We start from the raw sequence: 19,263 nt of genomic DNA, 5'->3' as shown, positions 1-19,263 counted from the left end.
ACAAGGGCATGACAGGACAAGTGCACGACAGGACAAGTGCAAGACATGATAAGTGCATGACATGATAGAACAAGTTAGGTGGATCAACTCAGCGATTGGAAGTCCTTGCAATACTCACTGATGGGGAAGTTTAGAAGAGTGTGCTTGCCAGTGTACTTCAGAAGGACTTGTGTTTCTTATGGTTGGGCTGACAACTCCCGAGGTATATAAGAGCCAAGAAACTCAGGCTTTCTACCTGCAAAAACAAACTAATTTCAAACTCATAGAAATATAGAATATTATGATTCTGATCATACTGAACTGTGAATCCCAATAATTTCGTTTCTTTTCATTGTTTGTTAGATGATTTTGAGGGTCAAGTGCATTTAAAAGGCATGATGAAGGGTGAACACTGTGCAGGCAGGTCCACACACATGCTGTGGATTTGTATCATATAAAATAGCTTTTTTTAAAGGAACTTCTTGACTATCTTCACCTCATCAGGATATTTACTCATTGAATAGTTCTGGTAAATATATTAGCTATGAAGGTTGTTTTAAAGTAAATTATCACAGTTCAGGATCTAAAACATTATCAATGTTGATATTGAGATATGGCTATGTATGTCTGTGAAACGCATACTTTGTGTGATATGCAACAATTTTCTCTCTGAAAATGAAGACATGCAAGACTTAGACAATAAAAGCAGCCTAGAAACACCCCATGTCATGTTCAGTATATGATAAAAGTGAGGAAACAAGCAGAAGACAAAATATAAACCTGTTTCAATTAAGTTGACTGTTTCTCTGTTTCTTCCCAATCTTCCTTCCAACCTGCTTTAAGGAAATCCACTAAATCACATTTTCCTGAAGATCAGTGCTAAAACAGTTGATAGGCAATATTAGACAAGAGATTAAGTGAACAAGATAAAATACCTGCCTCTGAAGATGAATAGAGATAGAGAACCTGAGCTCTCATGCACTATATTAAATTTGAAGCTAGAAAAACATATATAGAAACGAACATTTAAAATTTGTGTTTTTTATATGTAATCCTACACGGTATGAGATGGTGTGGTATGAGATGGAGTGGTATGAGATGGTGTGGTATGATATGGTATGGTATAAGATGGTATGACATAAGATGGTATGGTATAAGATGGTATGACATAAGATGGTATGGTATAAGATGGAGTGGTATGAGATGGTATGGTATGAGATGGTATGGTATAAGATGGTATGACATAAGATGGTATGGTATAGGATAGTGTGATATAAAAATGTTGTAGTATATAAATTTGTAAAGGTTTACACTTTACAAATTATGACAGGAAAAACTGAACCATGATGGCTGCTATCACAGTGATGCTCATTGGGAGATTCAACTGAGACAGAGTATGAGAGAGATTTATGTGTTTAAGTGATTCAGTCCAAATTAATTTGAAAGTGAATGTTTTTATTCACAAAGTAATGCCTACAAAAACGTAACTACGTACTAGTATAATCTAATTTTCAACCCTACCTTATTTTAATTTTAAAATAAATATTTTTATTCAAGAAGTACTGAGGCCAAAAAGCAGAAGCATGAAGTAGTGAGGCAACAACTTCTATGAATCACAACACAGTGATTAAAAATGTCTTCAGAAATTTCAAATAGCATCCAATGTAAGTTTAGCACAGGCTATGGATAGACAACAACTAGGAGTTATCCTCTCCATAAAGACTTACATGGTTAGTAAACAAAATGATAATTACTATACAGATTAGGCAATGACCAGTACATGGATACAGTGAAAACTGTTTAACCCTCAACTAACACACTTGATATACACATTAGCCTGCAAGTCATAAACACTGACCAGGATCTCAAGCTAGGTTTCTTAACCTAACGTCATAAATTAATTTTTACTAGTACCTGTAAATGTAATAATAAAATACATATATCTGACGAAAAGTAAGTAAATAAAACTTTCTTTATAAAATGCACTTTTTAATCACAAAATCAATTCTAGTTTAAATTACTGATATATTTCATATTTAATAATTTTTATTTTGTATTTTATCCAAAACTTCTAACTCTAAAAGTCCAGTGTTCAGTATCAATAAATCATCATTTTTCAAACGTCATTTCCACATACTTTTTCTGTCATAAAATACAGAGAATACAAAATCTGCACAATTAATCTGAACTGCTAAAAAAGTTCTCGATTAGCGCAGGTGTTAGTGTTGATATAACAAACTGGATGTTACGAGATTTAGTCCCGTGAAAAGGAATCATTTACCCTGACCTCTAACCCTGACCTCAGACATACAGACAGACACAGACTTTACTATAGTAAAATCTGCAGCATTTTTGCACCTACGTTATTGTAAAATCTTTCACATATTCTTTTTAATTGTGAGACATTCACAATTGGAACCCATATAGCATACAGATACTTCCGATGTATTGAGAAACCAAAAAGCACTCGATGCATAGAATATAATAAGGTATATATTTCCATGTTATCACATAACTTAGCATAATCTAACAAAATGACAATATGCATGCCTAGAGAGCAATCACTACTTGGTAGATAGTTGAGGATAACGACTCTGCAGGCAACTAAGTGCAGACAACTCTCAAACTGGCACAGATAGACTTGTTAGTTAATTATGGAGTTGATTAAAATAACAGAACGAGTCTTATATGCGCCTATCAGCTAGCTCAGCAATCCTTAGCAGTGACTCTCTGAGTGATGTCAGGTTGGCGGGGTAGTTGGCCGGCCCTATGATTATGAGGAACTCTGAAATGCTTTGTTTGAATGACTGGAGTCGATAGCTTTTGTATGATTAACTGTATCTTTAGCTTAAAGTGCTATGAATAAAGTAAACGTTAAATGTGGAAATGACTAGGAATACTGCACTATAGAATCTGCTAGAATAATTGTGATTATGTGATGTCAAAGTGGGCTATTGAAATCTACAAATTACAAAATACTTTCTCACACTGATGTTAAACTGCTGAACGACAGCAATTGGAGCACTTCACAATTGTTTCACAGCATGCTACTCGAATCTGCGACAATCAGATTAAAAGTGTGATATTTTACCACTCGGCCATCTTTAGTATAATAAAAATTATAGTCCGTGACGATAACAACTACTTGATGTTCCATGATGGTAACACATTTTCATGCAAAGAGTGTTACATTCCGGTAACACATTAAAGATGAACACTTATGAAATCTACTAAAGTATTGTGTAAGTTCATATTTAAACCATAACTGTCACGAACAACTTTTATCGTATTTACTAAGTAAATCAGACACGCTGATTCCAATTTTGTAATCAAAATAAAGATTAGTCCACTAACTTTCAGAGTAATGAAGGCTTTTTTACAGCATTTTAATATCGGTCTCGAAAACAACACGATCGGCATAACAAGCTCCTCCCATAAATACGTGACGTAACCTAGCTTTTTAGGAACAGCAGTTACGTAGGAATGTTTAGACCGCTTTAGAATAATAGAGATGGATGGTTTAAAATCCATTAATATCTAAATTCAGGCTTAAAAATAATATCAGTCTTTTCTGAAAGGTAGATGAGCTATTTAACATTGCATATTTAAAAAGCGCGATAACAACGCTAGCTTGTGATAACACCGCGCTTTTTGAGCTTATTTTTCTCGGCGTCCAGCCCATTTAAACGTCATGTAACAAGCTACGAGCAATTTTAAATAGTTTATATACCTTTCATAAAAAACTGAAATTATTTTACAGGCTGGATTTAGATAATAATTGGTTTTAAGACACCCATCTCTATTATTCTAAATCGGACTAAACATTCTTAACTTCCATTCCTGAAAAAGCTAGGTTTCGTCACATATTCATGGGCGGAGCTTGTAATGCCGACTGTGTTGTTTTCGAAACGAATATTGAAACGCTTTAAAAAAGCCTAAATGACTTTGAAGGTTAGTGGACTAATCTTTATTTTGAGTACAAAATCGGAATTAGCGTGTCCGATTTACTTAGTAAATACGATAAAAGTTGTTCGTGACAGTTATGGTTTAAGGACAATTGTTCTCAATGAACATGTTTATGTATTTTTGTTGACAATGAAAGAAATTCTGAGCAACATCAAACTTAATCCTAGTATTTAAAAAGAGAAATATAGTTCATGTAACTTAATAGCTTATCAAGACTGAGTATAAAGTTTAGGTCAAGCATTACGACTCAGTTTTATATTAAATTAAAAATGTTTTTTGGTTCAAAAGGAGTACCACCTTGAGTATATGTAGCATTATCATATTACTTTGGTTCACATGCTATTTGTTTACTCGTATGTTGCTGATTGTATTCGGAACAAATACACTTCACCCTCTCTTTTGGCACACTACTCGATGCTCGTGGTTGTTACTTAATTAGTCTCTACGAATATCCAACGATATCCAACATGTAACAAGCGATAATACTATATGGTGGCAGCGAAACTCCTCTTCCTGACCAGTTGTTCATCATGGGAGAAGAGGAGAACCCTCAAGCGGCTGTTATTCCTAGGTTTCATGCACCAAGATTGACATCTCCAGATAGATTCGATTTCACAGATCCGGCTCAATGGACTAGATGGAGGGCAAGGTGGTTACGATATAGGGATGCCAGCAGGCTATCCGAACAGACAGAAATCGAACAAATCAATACATTAGTATATACTTTAAGAGAGCAAGCAGAAGATATTATACTAGCCAGGAATATAAATGAAGACGCACATGATAACGTGACCACGGCCTTCAACGACTACTTTGGCGTCATAAATAATACCATAGTAGAACGTGCTAAATTTAATGAACTAATTCGAAGTCAAGATGGAATGGACAGTTATATACATAAACTTTATAGACAGGCAGAGAATTGTGCGTATGGAGCATTGAGAGAAGAACTATTAAGAGATAGGTTAGTCGTAGGAGTTAGTGATGACCTACTGAGTGAAAAGCTCCAGTCGGAAGCAGACTTAACTCTAGCTGCTGCTGTAGAAATATGTAGGCGATTTGAAGCTGCTAAGGAAGCACAACCTGTAGTAAGAGCTAACGTTGCTGGTGGTACCGGTACGGTGGACATGGTGAGATCCAAAGGTTACAACAATAACCGAGATAAACGCCAGAATAGTCACACACAGAGACCCAAAACTGCAGAACACAGGGCCCAAACACAGACTACGTATAAACAGCATAACTCTGACAATAACTCTAGATGCACTCGATGCGGCAAAACTCCCCAGCACAACAAGTAGTCTTGTCCAGCCATCTAATCCAAATGTGACTTTTGTAACCTCACGGGCCACTGGAAGATTATGTGTCGTAAGAAAACTGCTAATGTAACTGAAGTAAACTTACCTGACCCGTTCTTAAGTGAAGTTACACATGCTAACATTACAAACAAGCCTTGGTCTGCATCATTATTTGTATCCTTAGATGACAGACATGAAGTAAAACATGATTTTAAGCTTGACACTGGCGCGGATGTGTCAGTGTGTAGTGACTTTGGTTGGCGTAGCAGCCAAATATGCCCGTCAGATAGACGTCTCATAGGCCTTGGCAACACTGTATTACCTGTTTTAGGCAAAGTAAATGCTAGATTGAGAATAGCTGATAGGCATGTAAATGAAGTTTTATACATTGTAGAAAACCAGCAAACTAATTTGTTGAACAAAACCGCTTGTGTTTCTTTAGGTTTAGTTCATTGTGATACTGAGCATGTAATGAATGTTACTGATGCTACACATGTTACTGACTTTTGTAGATTTAAAACGGAATATCCTGAAGTTTTTGTAGGCTTAGGTAAACTTTCCGAGTCATACAACATAGAAGTTAGGGACGATGTTGAACCTGTGGCGTTACACGTTCCGTATGATGTTTCACTTCCTAGACTGCCGATAGTAAAGAGACAGTTAGACGAAATGGAATCAAGTGGTGTGATATCTAAGGATACAAATAATACCTCTACCTGACAATCAGAGTACTGACAATCGCATATCTAATACTCCTGAACCTACAGAAAGTAGACCGCACTTATCTAGCTCGTCCAGACCGCAGGTTACGACAACTCCTCATCGGAGCACTTGAACCCGTAAACCGACAAACCGTCTCGACTTGTAGATGTAGGTTTACTATTGTATTAGTCATTTTATTATACTCAGTAGTTCAATAGATACGCTTTATATTATCATTTTGTTTTATGCTCACACTATGTTGGTGCCTTTATATGATAAGGGAGATGTAGCATTATCATATTACTTTGGTTCGCATGCTATTTGTTTACTCGTATGTTGCTGATTGTATTCGGAACAAATACACTTCACCCTCTCTTCCGACACACTACTCAATGCTTGCGGTTGTTACTTAATTAGTCTCTACGAATATCCAACGACATCCAACATGTAACAAGCGATAATACTATAGTATAAAACAAATATATCATAGATCTTCATGCAAACTCATAAACTTGGAGTTATTCTCGACACACCACATACAATGATTAGCAATCAAAGAGGTAATTAAACCACTCTATCAGTTGAAGGATGGTTAGTGAGTTAAAGAAAGACAATATTAGCAGCGTTCACCAAACACACTTGCTATACAACAGGTGGCTGGCTACTTTAATCTATTTATAATAGATTATGACAACGACCTCAGGTCATGGTTTGTAAATAATATGATGAGGCACACAAATGCAGCGTTGATAAGCTTTTACCATTGCTTTTAACATATAATCATGTATCATCTTCATCATCACATAAACTATCTTAAGTCTTATACAATTATCAAGTGGGTGATTACCATAAAAGCATATCGACTATGCCAAGCAAATCCAAAGGCACCCTAGCTTATCTCGGCATGGGCCTTCTAGTATGGTAGTTCAGTTACAAATCAGGATATATCCCTAGTATGAGGTGCATTGAAAATGACAATAAACAATTTGCAATATAATCAACCTGGTGATATTAACTCACTTGGTTGCCTACCCTGGGTCAAAACTACATAAAAGCGAATTAAAAACAGACGTAGAAATACATTATGTTTATCAGTTCGCTGTGAGCAATTAGGGCTGCGTAATCCATGATATAGATTACAGCAGTGATATATATTTACAGCAAGTAATGAACATTGAACGAATATTATTCAGCATCTGATGTAAGGCCTACTAAACCTCTTGTAATCAACAATCACGCTTGCACAATTCGACTCTTGAACAGTGTTTTTTAAGCCTTGCATATTTTATGAATAGATTAAAAATTTATGAGTCATTTAAATCAGAATACCCTAAAACAACTCACTGCTTGAAATGCAATCTAGCCTACTCTTACTGAATGAGTGCAGCCGTTGGCCTATAACTTGAAGTATTAATGTAATTAGTCTACAAACCTGTTTAATACAACACTCTCTATTTAGTTAAGATTTAACAGTTAACAAAGTTTGTTCAAGTAAATAACCAATTTATCATAGCAATATTCACTTGTAAGTAACAAATGCGAAAGCGGGTACATGGACTGATTTAAATAAGACGGAAATATGCAGTGACAAGACAAAACTGTGCTCGGTCAATCGTAACCGACAATCTAACAAGTCACTTTATTTTATGAGTTAATGGGGACGCCCCGTGAAATCGTCGAAAGCTAATATTTAATATGATTAAACTGGCACTACGTCATACTATAGCGTAACAGTCTCAGCATAATTTTACATTATCAAAGATGTAATTGCACCATTGAACTCATTCAAAAGAAATTAGGACCAATATAAGGCTAAACCATCAGCTACATTTTGGTGTAATTTGTGTCTTGGTAGACCAGCCCTGCTCAGAGATATAAGCGTTTGAATGAGATTATATTTCATAACGTAAAGACGCGCTGACCGTTCGTTTTCCACAGACCTGGTAAATAAATTATATTAATTGTATCAGGCGTAATTAGAAGCTTATGTCTTGGTCAAGCGCACAAGTTTCAGCTTTATAAGCTTTTACGGGGGGTCATGCAAAAACGTATGAGAAAATGCGAGGTATTGTATCGTGGGTTACGACTGACCGAGCAAAGTTGCGTCTTGTCACTGCCTATTTCCGGCTTATTTAAATAACCCTGGACACCAGTTTGCTCGATTTTACATTTGTTACTCACAAGGAAAAGTTGCAATGATAATATTAGTTGCCTACTTAAACGAACATTATTAATTGCTAAATTTTAACTAATTAGAAAATGCTGTATCAATCAGGTGTGTAGACTAATTACATCAATACTTTAAGTTATAGGCCAACGGCTGCACTCATTCACTAAGAGTAGATTGTATTTCAAGCAGTGAATTGTTCTAGGGTGTTCTGATTTAAATAGCCTATAAAATTTTATTCAATTTATTGGAATATGCATGGCTTAAAAAACACTGTTCAAGAGTGCAAAATTTTGTGCACATGTGACTGTTGATTGCAAGAAGTTCAGCTGTAGGCCTGATACCAATAATATTAATTGTTTATCAATCAGTTAATATATGTTAAATGTTTCTTTTTTGCTGTATAGATACTGTGATGCTGTAATTAATGCCATTGACCAAGCAAGCCTAATTGCTTACAGCAAACTCCAATACATAATGGATTTCTACGTCTGTTTTCAATTTGCATTTATTTAGTTTTGACCCAGGAGAGGTAACCATCTGAGTTTACATCAATAGGTTGATTATATAACAACATGTTTCATTGACTTTCACAATGCACCTCACCAGAGCGATATATCAAGATTTGTTACTGAACTATCATAACGGAAGACTATGCCGAGACACGCTACGGTAATTTTAGATTTTCTTGGTGTAGTTGGTATGCATATATGGTAATCACCCACCTAATAACTCATAAGGTTACAATAGTTTCTGTGATGATGAGAAACAAGGTGGTCTTTTAAAAAGCAATAGTAGAAGCTTCTAAACGGTGCATCTGTGTGCCTCATATTATTTACAATCCATGGCCTAAGGTCTCTGTCATAATTTAGTGTTAGTAGATTAGGGTAGCCAACCACCCGCTGTATAGCAAGTGTGTTAGGAGAAAGCTGCAAATATTTTCATTAGATTGATTCACCAGTTGTCCTTTATTATCCTTGTTGGAATTTTGTTCATTGTCAACACAAATCCATAAACATGTTCATTGAGAACAATTGTCCTTTAATATGAACTTACACAAAATTTTAGTATGTTTCATCTGAAGTTATCAGAATTTTTAAATATGAATATAAATGTTATATGTTATAAATATTTTTAAATTTTTAAATATGAACTTACACAATATTCTAGTAGATTGCATCATAAAGTAACAGCATTTTGCTAGTTTTATATTCACAATCGCAAATAGTGATGTCATTTTGCATGTATTTTTCTTTTGAGGATTTTAATCGCAATTTAGTTTTGTCTATGTTAATTTTGAAACATCTGGTAGTCAGATGACTTCAAAGTTGAGAAACAATCTCAATAGATAGAGAATTACCGATACTTTCTGATAGAATATAATAGGATTTTGTGAAAGTTCATCTTGAAAGCATGCGAAGGTAGGTTTTTAAGTTTTTAATCAGACAGACATTAGCACATTTTTACCATATATTGTCAATTGATATTGGCATAGCTTTTTCACTTTCAATAAAATGGATGGGTCTGTTTTTATAATGCTTTTTCACACGAGAAATTGTTATCATCGTGGAACATCATTCTTATTATACTAGAGTGATAAAGTGGTGTACGTTGTTTTTCCAATGACGGTAAATACCACTCGGAGAAACATGGTTTTTATGAACATTTCTATGGATAAAAGATCGTTGTGTTGAAGTACTAAACTGGCTGTCAATGATTTGATCCTCTTGCTGCAAAACTGTTTTGAAGTGCTTCTTTTTGTTCAGTTTTGGAGTGAAGTGCCACTGATCATCAGTGTGACTCGCTTCATAATTACAATAATGAGGTTATTAGATGTATGACTTAACATGATCACTTTTTTCACAATTCTAGAAGATTCTATAGTGCGGTATTTTGAGTCATTTTCACATTTAATTGTTACTTTATTCATAGCACCATAAGCAAAGGTAAAGTTAATCATACAAAAGCTACAGACTCGAGTCATTCAGAGCATTTCAGAGTTCCTCATAATCATAGGGCGGACTAACCACCCAACCAACCTGACATCACTCAAAGAGTCACGGCTAAGGATTGCTGACCTTGCTGGTAGGCACATATCAGACTGTCTCTATTATTTTAATTAATCGCATAATTAATTAGCTAGTGTTTTTGTGTCTGTTTGGAAGTTGTCTGCACTTTTTGCCATTAGCCAGCCATATGACGCGTTGTATTTACTCTCAAGGCATGCATATTGTAAGAAACTGTTGGATTATGTTGGATTATGTGATATTGAGGAAAAACAATTGTTTAGTTCATTTCTTTGTGTTGATACAATTGAAATGTTCACCATTACAGATCTGAAAGAAAATACTTAATAATCAGGTTTGTTCATAGTACTGCAGCTTTATGATAATGGAGGGCTTGTAGCACACGATATTTTATAATTTTAATAAATAAATGCAGCATAATTCTAGTCCGAGCTAACATTAAAATGTCATTTTTGGCTAGCCCTTACATAATTAGACACTAAGGCTATCCCTATTATGTGTTTTAAAGGGTCTGACGATATAGCTTCTGCAATTTGAATTTCTGTAAATTCTTTTATTTGATTTTTATAACATTTAGCCGTGTGTCGTTGAATAATAATAGATATTTTCAGGTATAACTTCCGCTCTAACTAAACAAGTTGCCATAGCAATGAAATTATCACATCAGTCTCATTTTACTAAATAATGTGTAAATAAAAACTTGGTCTGTCATTAGAGACCATTTGCTAATAATGGACAATGTTTGGTGAGAGTGCCTTCAAATATCCTATGTATTGGGTGATTTTTGGGTTTCTCTATACATCAGAAGTATTTATATACCATCTGGTTTCCAATTGAGAATGTCTCACAATTAAAAATAATTTGTGAAAGATTTTGCATTTACGAAACTGCAAAAATGCTGCAATTTTTACTATATTAAAATCCGTCTTTTTCTGTCTGTATGTTCGAAGTTAGAGTCAGAGGTCAAAGTAGATGATTGCTTCTCACGGGACTCGATCTCATTACATTCAGTTTGTTATATCGACACTAAAACCTGCGCTAATCGAGAACTTCTTTAGCAGTTCAGATTAATTGTGCACATACATATGCTCTGCGTTTTATGACAGAAAAAGTAAGTGGAGATAATATCGATGAAGTTTGAAATATGATGATTTATATTTCAACCTGATGATCTCTCATGACACACTGGACTTCTCTAGAGTCACAGGTTTGGATAAAACGGGAAATAAAAAATATCAAATATGAAATGTATTAGTAATTTGAACTGAAGGTTGAATTTGTGATTACATGAAGGCATTTTATGAAGGAAGTTTTTTTTACTTACCTTTCGTCAGATATAAATTAATTTATTATTACATATACGGGTGCTAGTAAATATTAATTTGAGGCGTTAAGTTAATAAACCTAGCCTGAGATCTTGGTCACTATTTATGACTTGCAGGCTACTACGTACATATCAAGTGTGTTAGGTGAAGGTTAAACAGTTTTCACTGTATCCATGTACTGGTCATTGCCTAATCTGTATAGTAATACGTTGTTCACTAAACCTTAAGTCGATATGGAGAGGACAACTCCTAGTTGATGTTTATCCATAGTCCTGTGCTAAAATTATGCCATTGGACATTTCTGAAGACATTTTTAATCACTGTCTTGTGATTCATAGTAGTTGTTTCCTCACAATTTTATGACTCTGCTTCTGAGGACTCAGTATTTCGTGAATAAAAATATTTATTTCAAAATTAAATTGATTATTTGCATGAATTAAAAAACTAAAATACATGAATTTCTCTCATACTCTGGTCTAGTGGAATCGCTCAATGAGGATCACTGTGATAGCAGTAGTCATGGTTTAGTAGTTCCTGTTACATTTTGTAAAGCATAAACCTACATATTGCTTGTGCATATATTTCTTCATGTCTTTTAAATGTCCTTGACCTTCAAAGGCACAAAGTGAACTTGAGTAAAAAATAAATTCATTTACAAATAATAAAAAAGTAATTATATTAGACTGAAAAATCAGACAATAACATCTGTAGTAAGGGAGTATGGGCTGAATGATTCTACGCATATACAGTATTAATAACATTATAATTTTGCTTTTTATCTTATAAAACCAGGTTGATAAGTATTAAGACCGTTTAAATCGTTAAAAAGCTTTCAAAAATACATATGGGGTTGAGATTACTTTGCAGACATTCACCTATCATGAGTGTACAGGTCCTCATTAACTGTGATGAATGAGGGAACCCTGTAATCAATATAGAAAAATGATAGATGTCTTTTTAGTTGTATTTATACTGTGTTGGTCAGCCATTGTACATCCTATTTAGGTTTTTGTTGATAATAGTTCATATTAAACACAACAGTTCATTTTACAACCTCCTAAGAATAAGAGCTTATATATGAGTAATATGCTTGTATCACAATATCTGTAAATGCTTTGTATAAGTATTAGAACTGAGCATTAACAAAGTAACTAGCCAATTATATCCTTGCTTGTAGAAGCTGGGCCAATCACCATTGAGATTTGCCTGAGCAGTCGCCAATCAATAGACGAGGTGATTAAAGCTCTTATATGGTTGTTGGTGATCATTGTGGAGATAAGCTGGGTTTTGTACAGCCTTCTGAAACCAGCCACAAGGTGAGCAGATGTTTACCAATTGTTACATTTTTTTATTTCATCCAATGTTTCACCCATTAGTTCAATACTAGAATGAGTGTAGATCTTTTACTATATTATATTGTGGCGCTCTATGTTTATGCTAGTCTGCGCCTTTTTGACTTCAGTGGATATATTTTGCAGTAATTGTCAAGGTTAAATTTTTCCTAGAATAAAGCAAGATTGCGTTTTGTCTCCCACATCAATGAATCGCTCATGTTTATTTGTCCAGGTGTTAGACTAGTTCACAGTGAAACAGACCCAGTAGTTGATATGCAGGATGGATTGCACCTTTCTAAAAGCCTGATATTATAGCTTAGGGAGGTTTAAGTGCTTCCAAAGGTTTCCCAAATATTATAATTCTCTTATTCAGAAAATGGTATCCACTGGTTGATTTGATAAGTTTCAAGACCTTCAGGGTTATGATATGGTTAACTAAAACAAACTTTTCACCTGAAAGTCTCACAAGATGGCATATGATGACCTACACTTAGGCATGTGCTCATTCTTGTTGCTCGATATGCCATTTCATTTCATACTGTCTCATACCACTACATTTCATACCAAGCCTTGTCTTACCATGTCATATCATACCAAGCCTTCTCTTACCATGTCATCTCATACCAATCCCTCTCATACCATGCCATATCTTATCATACCATATCATACCATGCCATCTCATACCATGCCATCTCATACCATGCCATCTCATACCATGCCATCTCATACCATACCATGCCATCTCATACCATACCATGCCATCTCATACCATGCCATCTCATACCATGCCATCTCATACCATGCCATCTCATACCATGCCATCTCATACCATGCCATCTCATACATCATATACCATACCACTCCATCTCATACTACTCCATTTTAACCATGCCATCTCATACAATTCCCTCTCATACCTCTCTATTTCTCACCATGCCATCTCATACCACTCTATCTCTTACCATGTCATATCATACCACTACGCGTCATACCCCTACATATCATGCCATATCATACCATTACATATCATACTGATACATCTCATACCATGCCATATCATACCACTCTATTTCATACCACTCTATTTCATACCACTCTATTTCATACCACTATAATTCATACCACTCTATTTCATACCACCCTATTTCATACCACTCCATCTCATGCCATGCCATATTATACCACTCCATTTCATACCATGCCATCTCATACCGTGTATGATTACATATAAAAACAGCAAACTTTTATTGTTTGTCTCTATGTATGTCTTTTAGATTCAAATTTAGTATAGTGCATGAGAGCTCAGGTTCTCTATATCTATTCATCTTCAGAGGCAGAGATTTTAGCTTGTTTAATTAATCACTTGTCTAATATTGTCTCTTGATGCCATGACAATAACGATCTGGTCTCCTGTTTTGAAAAAATAGCTAGAAATGGAATTGTTGAGCCAAAAGATTTTTATTGGCTACATGTGATTGCTAACAAAGCTGTTTCATGAGATACAACATTTGATTGGCATAGCTAATGTGTGAGATTCACAATGAAAAGAAAAGTAAAACCATATTGATAAGCCGATACATCGGCTCACGGTCTGTATACTTATATAACCGTGAAAACCGATACATCGGCTTACCATAGCAAAAGAGTTAAGAAACTTGGTCTTAGATCAGTATTTGATCTTTGCAGGCTATATACAAAATGCACTGTACAGATTAAGGTCAGCATTATTAAAGTGGCATGGTAAGCAAACATTTTTATGCCGTTATTGTCGATGTGGCTTTATGTGAACAGAAGTTGCTAAGCCGAGTGTCACAAGCGTTTTGCTGCGCAATATTAGGGCCGGTGTCTCGCAATTGATATCAGGCTTAATTTACTTGCCCTGACATTTTATTTTATTATTCTAACATTTAATTTGATGTAATTTTAATTATTATCAGTCGATCATGTCTCTTAGTTACCTAATTCTTAGATGTTTTATGAATCTCTTGCTTTGTGATGTTATTGTAATTATTGGTGTGTGTTATAACTCTATCACTGAGTTTCCATGATGCACATAATTAGCAAATTTGAGCCAATCCGCAAGCTATTCGCGTCATGGAAATAACATGAATGCCCAAGCTAAGCGAGTTTTGCAATCTGCAAAACTTTATCGAATCCATCATGCTTGCGATTCATGGAAACGGCACTTGCGAATAATGGCATTAGAATATTGATGGCTATTACATTACAAACATTTTCACGCTTCAGTTGTTTTTATTTCGATTTGTGCAATCTCCAATGCCCAATTTTCCGAACGATTGCTGCTAAGCTTAAGCCTAGTTTCCATATGACAGCGGAATGATTGTGCGCAGCCCAATGATCGTGCGCATCGCATTTCTTGGGGTTTTCGATTGCTGCTAAGCTTAGCGTGACAAAACTGCTAGCTATTTATAGTCATTAATTAGGCTAATACTTGACCTATGGGGTCAGGGGCTGGGGTTAAATCCCTGTCGGCAGGTGTTCATTGAAACGCCCCGCTGCAAAGTAACTCAACTTGCGGATCATTAGAATTGTTCGAATCATGCAAATTATGTGAGTCATGGAAACATAGTGTATAACTCTGCAGCTATAACTCTGGGAGTCAATTGTGAAGGATGAATATCATAGTTATGAAAAGACTGTTGATAAAAATGCTTATGGAACCCTTATTAAGTACAATCTGAAGGATATCCAGAGCTTATTGAAACATTCAGAACACAAATGACACATACTGAGTTTAAATTAAATTTTAGCATTTCATATTATCTCAAGTTTTCTTTACACTATATTTTAGCTGATGATTTACTATCTACCTGCGGGACCTGCTGGTTAGTGCCACCTGCTGAACTTGTCATGTCACCACAGCTGAGAGATGTATTCAGGTTACTATCTGTAAATACCTGCTTCGTCTGCCATGATTTCTACATACTCACTAGGCAATGCATATGCTTCCTCCTTCACCACTCAGCAAATCAGGTATGCTGTTACTGATAGTACTTGATGAAAGTTCCAAGCTGTGGGGCTTAGCGCTAGTCAAGCTAGTAGCGGATGCTTTACTGCTGCTAAAATCTCTGGGTTCAGTTACAAATTATATCAAGATAATTTTTAAGTTTGTTATAGAGTATTATTATAAAGGTAAAAATATGGATATGAAGACATGTTTGTTACTAGTTCTCTCACTTGTTTCACAAGAAATTACTTTCATTAAGATGAGTTATTGTATTGTTTACCATTCATACCAACTGACCTCTTAGTGAACTCTATCACAATATTTACACTTGATACTAGAAATAATTGTAAAGACAGCTACTTGTAGTCAGGTAGTGCTGCCATTATCATCATATCAAGTTACTCTATAGTATTGTAACTGGAGGAGTCTGTTTCCTTGTTGAATACTTTCTTTAGATGACACATGACTAAACCACACATGCAGTGTCTGTATTTTGGTTCTATGTGGCCATCTATTGTTTAAAACTGGCATAGATATGCTGAGATGAAACAATAAATATAATCAATAGTCGATAGTTGAAGATGTTTGAAAGTTGAAAATGGAACTGGATTAGGTACACACCTTCAGCTAGGATTACCTCCAGTAATTATCAACTAATCAAACTTATGCTTTAACTTCCATATCATTTGAAGATAGGGAGTCAGGCATTATCACCATTGTGGTGGAATGTGGGTCTCCATACATATGAATTTAAAACTCTGTCGTGTTTAGCTATAGCTATTGAAATCTGAGAATGGCAGATCTGCTTGGTGCGGGAATAGATCTCGGAACCTCCCATTCACCGAGTAATAGCTTAACCAATTAAGCTAAGCCAGATGTAATGAATGAATTAGTTGACATGTGTTATTATATTAGTATAATGCGCCTAGCACTCTGCGTTATGTAATGTCACTAAAGCTTGCTCTCACGGCTCTTAGTAGTATGTTTAGCAATACTGATAGTAACTTACTCAAATTAGTCATTGGCAATGTGTCAGGCTAATGGCAGGGGTAGGCAACTACGTTACCTGTCACTATTTATAACGTGTTTTTAATACCTATGCCATGCCCAGAATTTGGCTATTTCTTCATAACGTTTTTTTCCAAAGATTATTTTGAGTTTTTTTTCATAATTCCAGCACCTAATCTACCCTTTTAATTCAGCATTTACATGTAATATACATTTGTAATAAAGTGGGTCATCTCAGTACCCGGATATACTAACATGGCTGATGTCTGTTAGAAGTCAATGTATTCAATTCTGTCTCTGACTACATATTTGTTCTGATGGTAATAAGTTCTCATCAGGTAAATAAGTATACAGACTCAGTACCACTAACACACTTTCAATCTCAACATACAGAGGTTATCCACACCCTCTAAGAGTCTCTAAGGCTATTTTGATATTTAACTGAATTGCTGAGTGGTTTTTACCAGAAGGACATTTTTGTTCCCCTTAGAATACCATATTGATTAAAGCTGGAGTTATCTGCTCTTGGTGAAATAACTTCCATTTCTCATGTTTCACATCCAGTCTTCAGTTGTTAGAATGCTTTAGCAAGGTCTGTGCTGTTTCTAACAGCGCCATTAAAAGGCATTTGTTATTTGCTTTTAACAGAAGGCCTTAACAGTGCTGTGGTTGACTTGAATGCCAGAAACTCCATGTTATGACTATTCGTTGGATCACAGTCTACAGTCATCCTGACTTCTTTGAACTTCTCTGCTTCCTCTCTTGTTAGTTTCAACTTCCTTTTCTACCTCCTCATCAGACTTGAATCTATATATGTATTGATATATATCTATATATGTATTGATATATAGATATATAGGTATATCGATATATTGATACATGTATATTGATATATTGATATATATGTATATAGGTATATTGATATATTGATATGTAGGTATATTGATATTTTGATATATAGGTAAAGTTCATGACCTAAATGAGTTTCTAATGTTTAGTTTATTCCTTCTCTGAATGGATTGCTTAGTCCCTCCCATAAATCTAACCAATATTTAAGAAGTTGTCTCACCTTTGTACTCCCTCTATTCTCTATCTTTGTTTCAGTTCTCTCTATACTGTTAAGGTATAAACACACTAGGCGATATTTAGAGCGATATCGCGCTGCGTGGCGCTAATCTGCGCTAGAATTCACCCAGCGTGCTCATCCAGAGCGATAACGTTAGACTTTCTCTGCACAACTTTATCGCTTGCGAGATGCATTTCGATTGGTTGGATTTTACCAGAATGCAATTTTATGGTGGGTAATTATTTCTTATCGATGTTCACCAACGTACAGCAGCGACAATTTGCTATTTTGTTAATATTGAAACATCTTCAGAACGAGCACTGAGTTGTTCATAAATTTAATAATAGCACTCCCAGTCATGTGCATCATAAAAAACAAAAATTACAAAAAATCTAAGTTGAAAACCAACATTTGGAGTCAATCGTTGCGCAAGCTGACCATCTTGAGAACGGTAAATATTTAATACATTAGGCCTAAATATAAAAAACCACTACAAAATAAAATATGTATAAAAATTGTGAAAAACATTACAGTTAAAAATGCAATAATCGTTTTTCTTATGTCTCCTTGTAGTGTAGGCAGTGTACAATCCGTGAAAGTGAGATAGGTTTAATAACAAATGCGTAAGTTGTTTACGTTATCGCCTAGACGGCGCCCGTATTGACTGACCTAAATTTATTAACAACTCCGAAGAAACTAATGACACGGAATTTTATTGGCAGTTTGTGGGCGTGCCCATTATATCGATTGCTAGTGAATCGCTCAAGTGTGTTTATGCACACGCTAGCGATATCTCCGCCCTCCTCATGACGCTCGCGATAAAATCGCCTAGTGTGTTTATACCTTTATGTAATTATAATCATCAGCTTGCTTAATACCCTTTTATCTGATATCTCATGATGTAGGCATCTATTCTGTTTCTATGGATAGCTTAACCTCTGGTATATAGCCTGTGGAACTCTATGTATATAATTATTGTAATATTGTTACCAGAATATCTCAATTATAAGTATAAATATATCTGCTCATGACAGGATACCATTGTGCTTCACTACACACGGTTACATATCTACTCTGGTATTTCAATATACTACCAGTTAGACTAGTGACCCAGTGCAGTTCAAACTGTACACATCAACTGTATCAAGTATTTATAGTAATTATGAGGCTGTTAGTTGGTTGCTAGGCAATGACTACCATCGATTTTTGTCAATTTTAATATTCAAATATATTGACGATGAGATCGCCTAAAACAACTAACAACATCTTCACAGCTGCAAAAAAAATCAATACTTTTCATTGAAATCAACAAAAATTTGACGCAATCACATCTTTAAAAATAAGTTCTGAGGCTGTGGTACAACAAAGAATTTTAGCTAATCAGTCAGATAATTGAGGCAGCCTTTGACCACGCCTTTTAAAC

The 19,263-nt window shown here is 35.1% G+C and overlaps 1 long non-coding RNA gene across 1 annotated transcript in view; it reads right to left on the bottom strand.

Annotated features, from left to right (window-relative positions):
* LOC137399008 (uncharacterized) overlaps window positions 1-19,263 on the bottom strand; it is a 520,862-nt gene that overhangs the window by 136,555 nt on the left and 365,044 nt on the right. The window lies entirely within an intron of this gene.

This window comes from Watersipora subatra, chromosome 6, assembly GCF_963576615.1.
Source record: "Watersipora subatra chromosome 6, tzWatSuba1.1, whole genome shotgun sequence".
NCBI lineage: Eukaryota > Metazoa > Bryozoa > Gymnolaemata > Cheilostomatida > Watersiporidae > Watersipora > Watersipora subatra.
The sequence above is the reverse complement of the archived record's forward strand: the minus strand, read 5'-3'. Positions and strand labels throughout refer to the sequence as shown.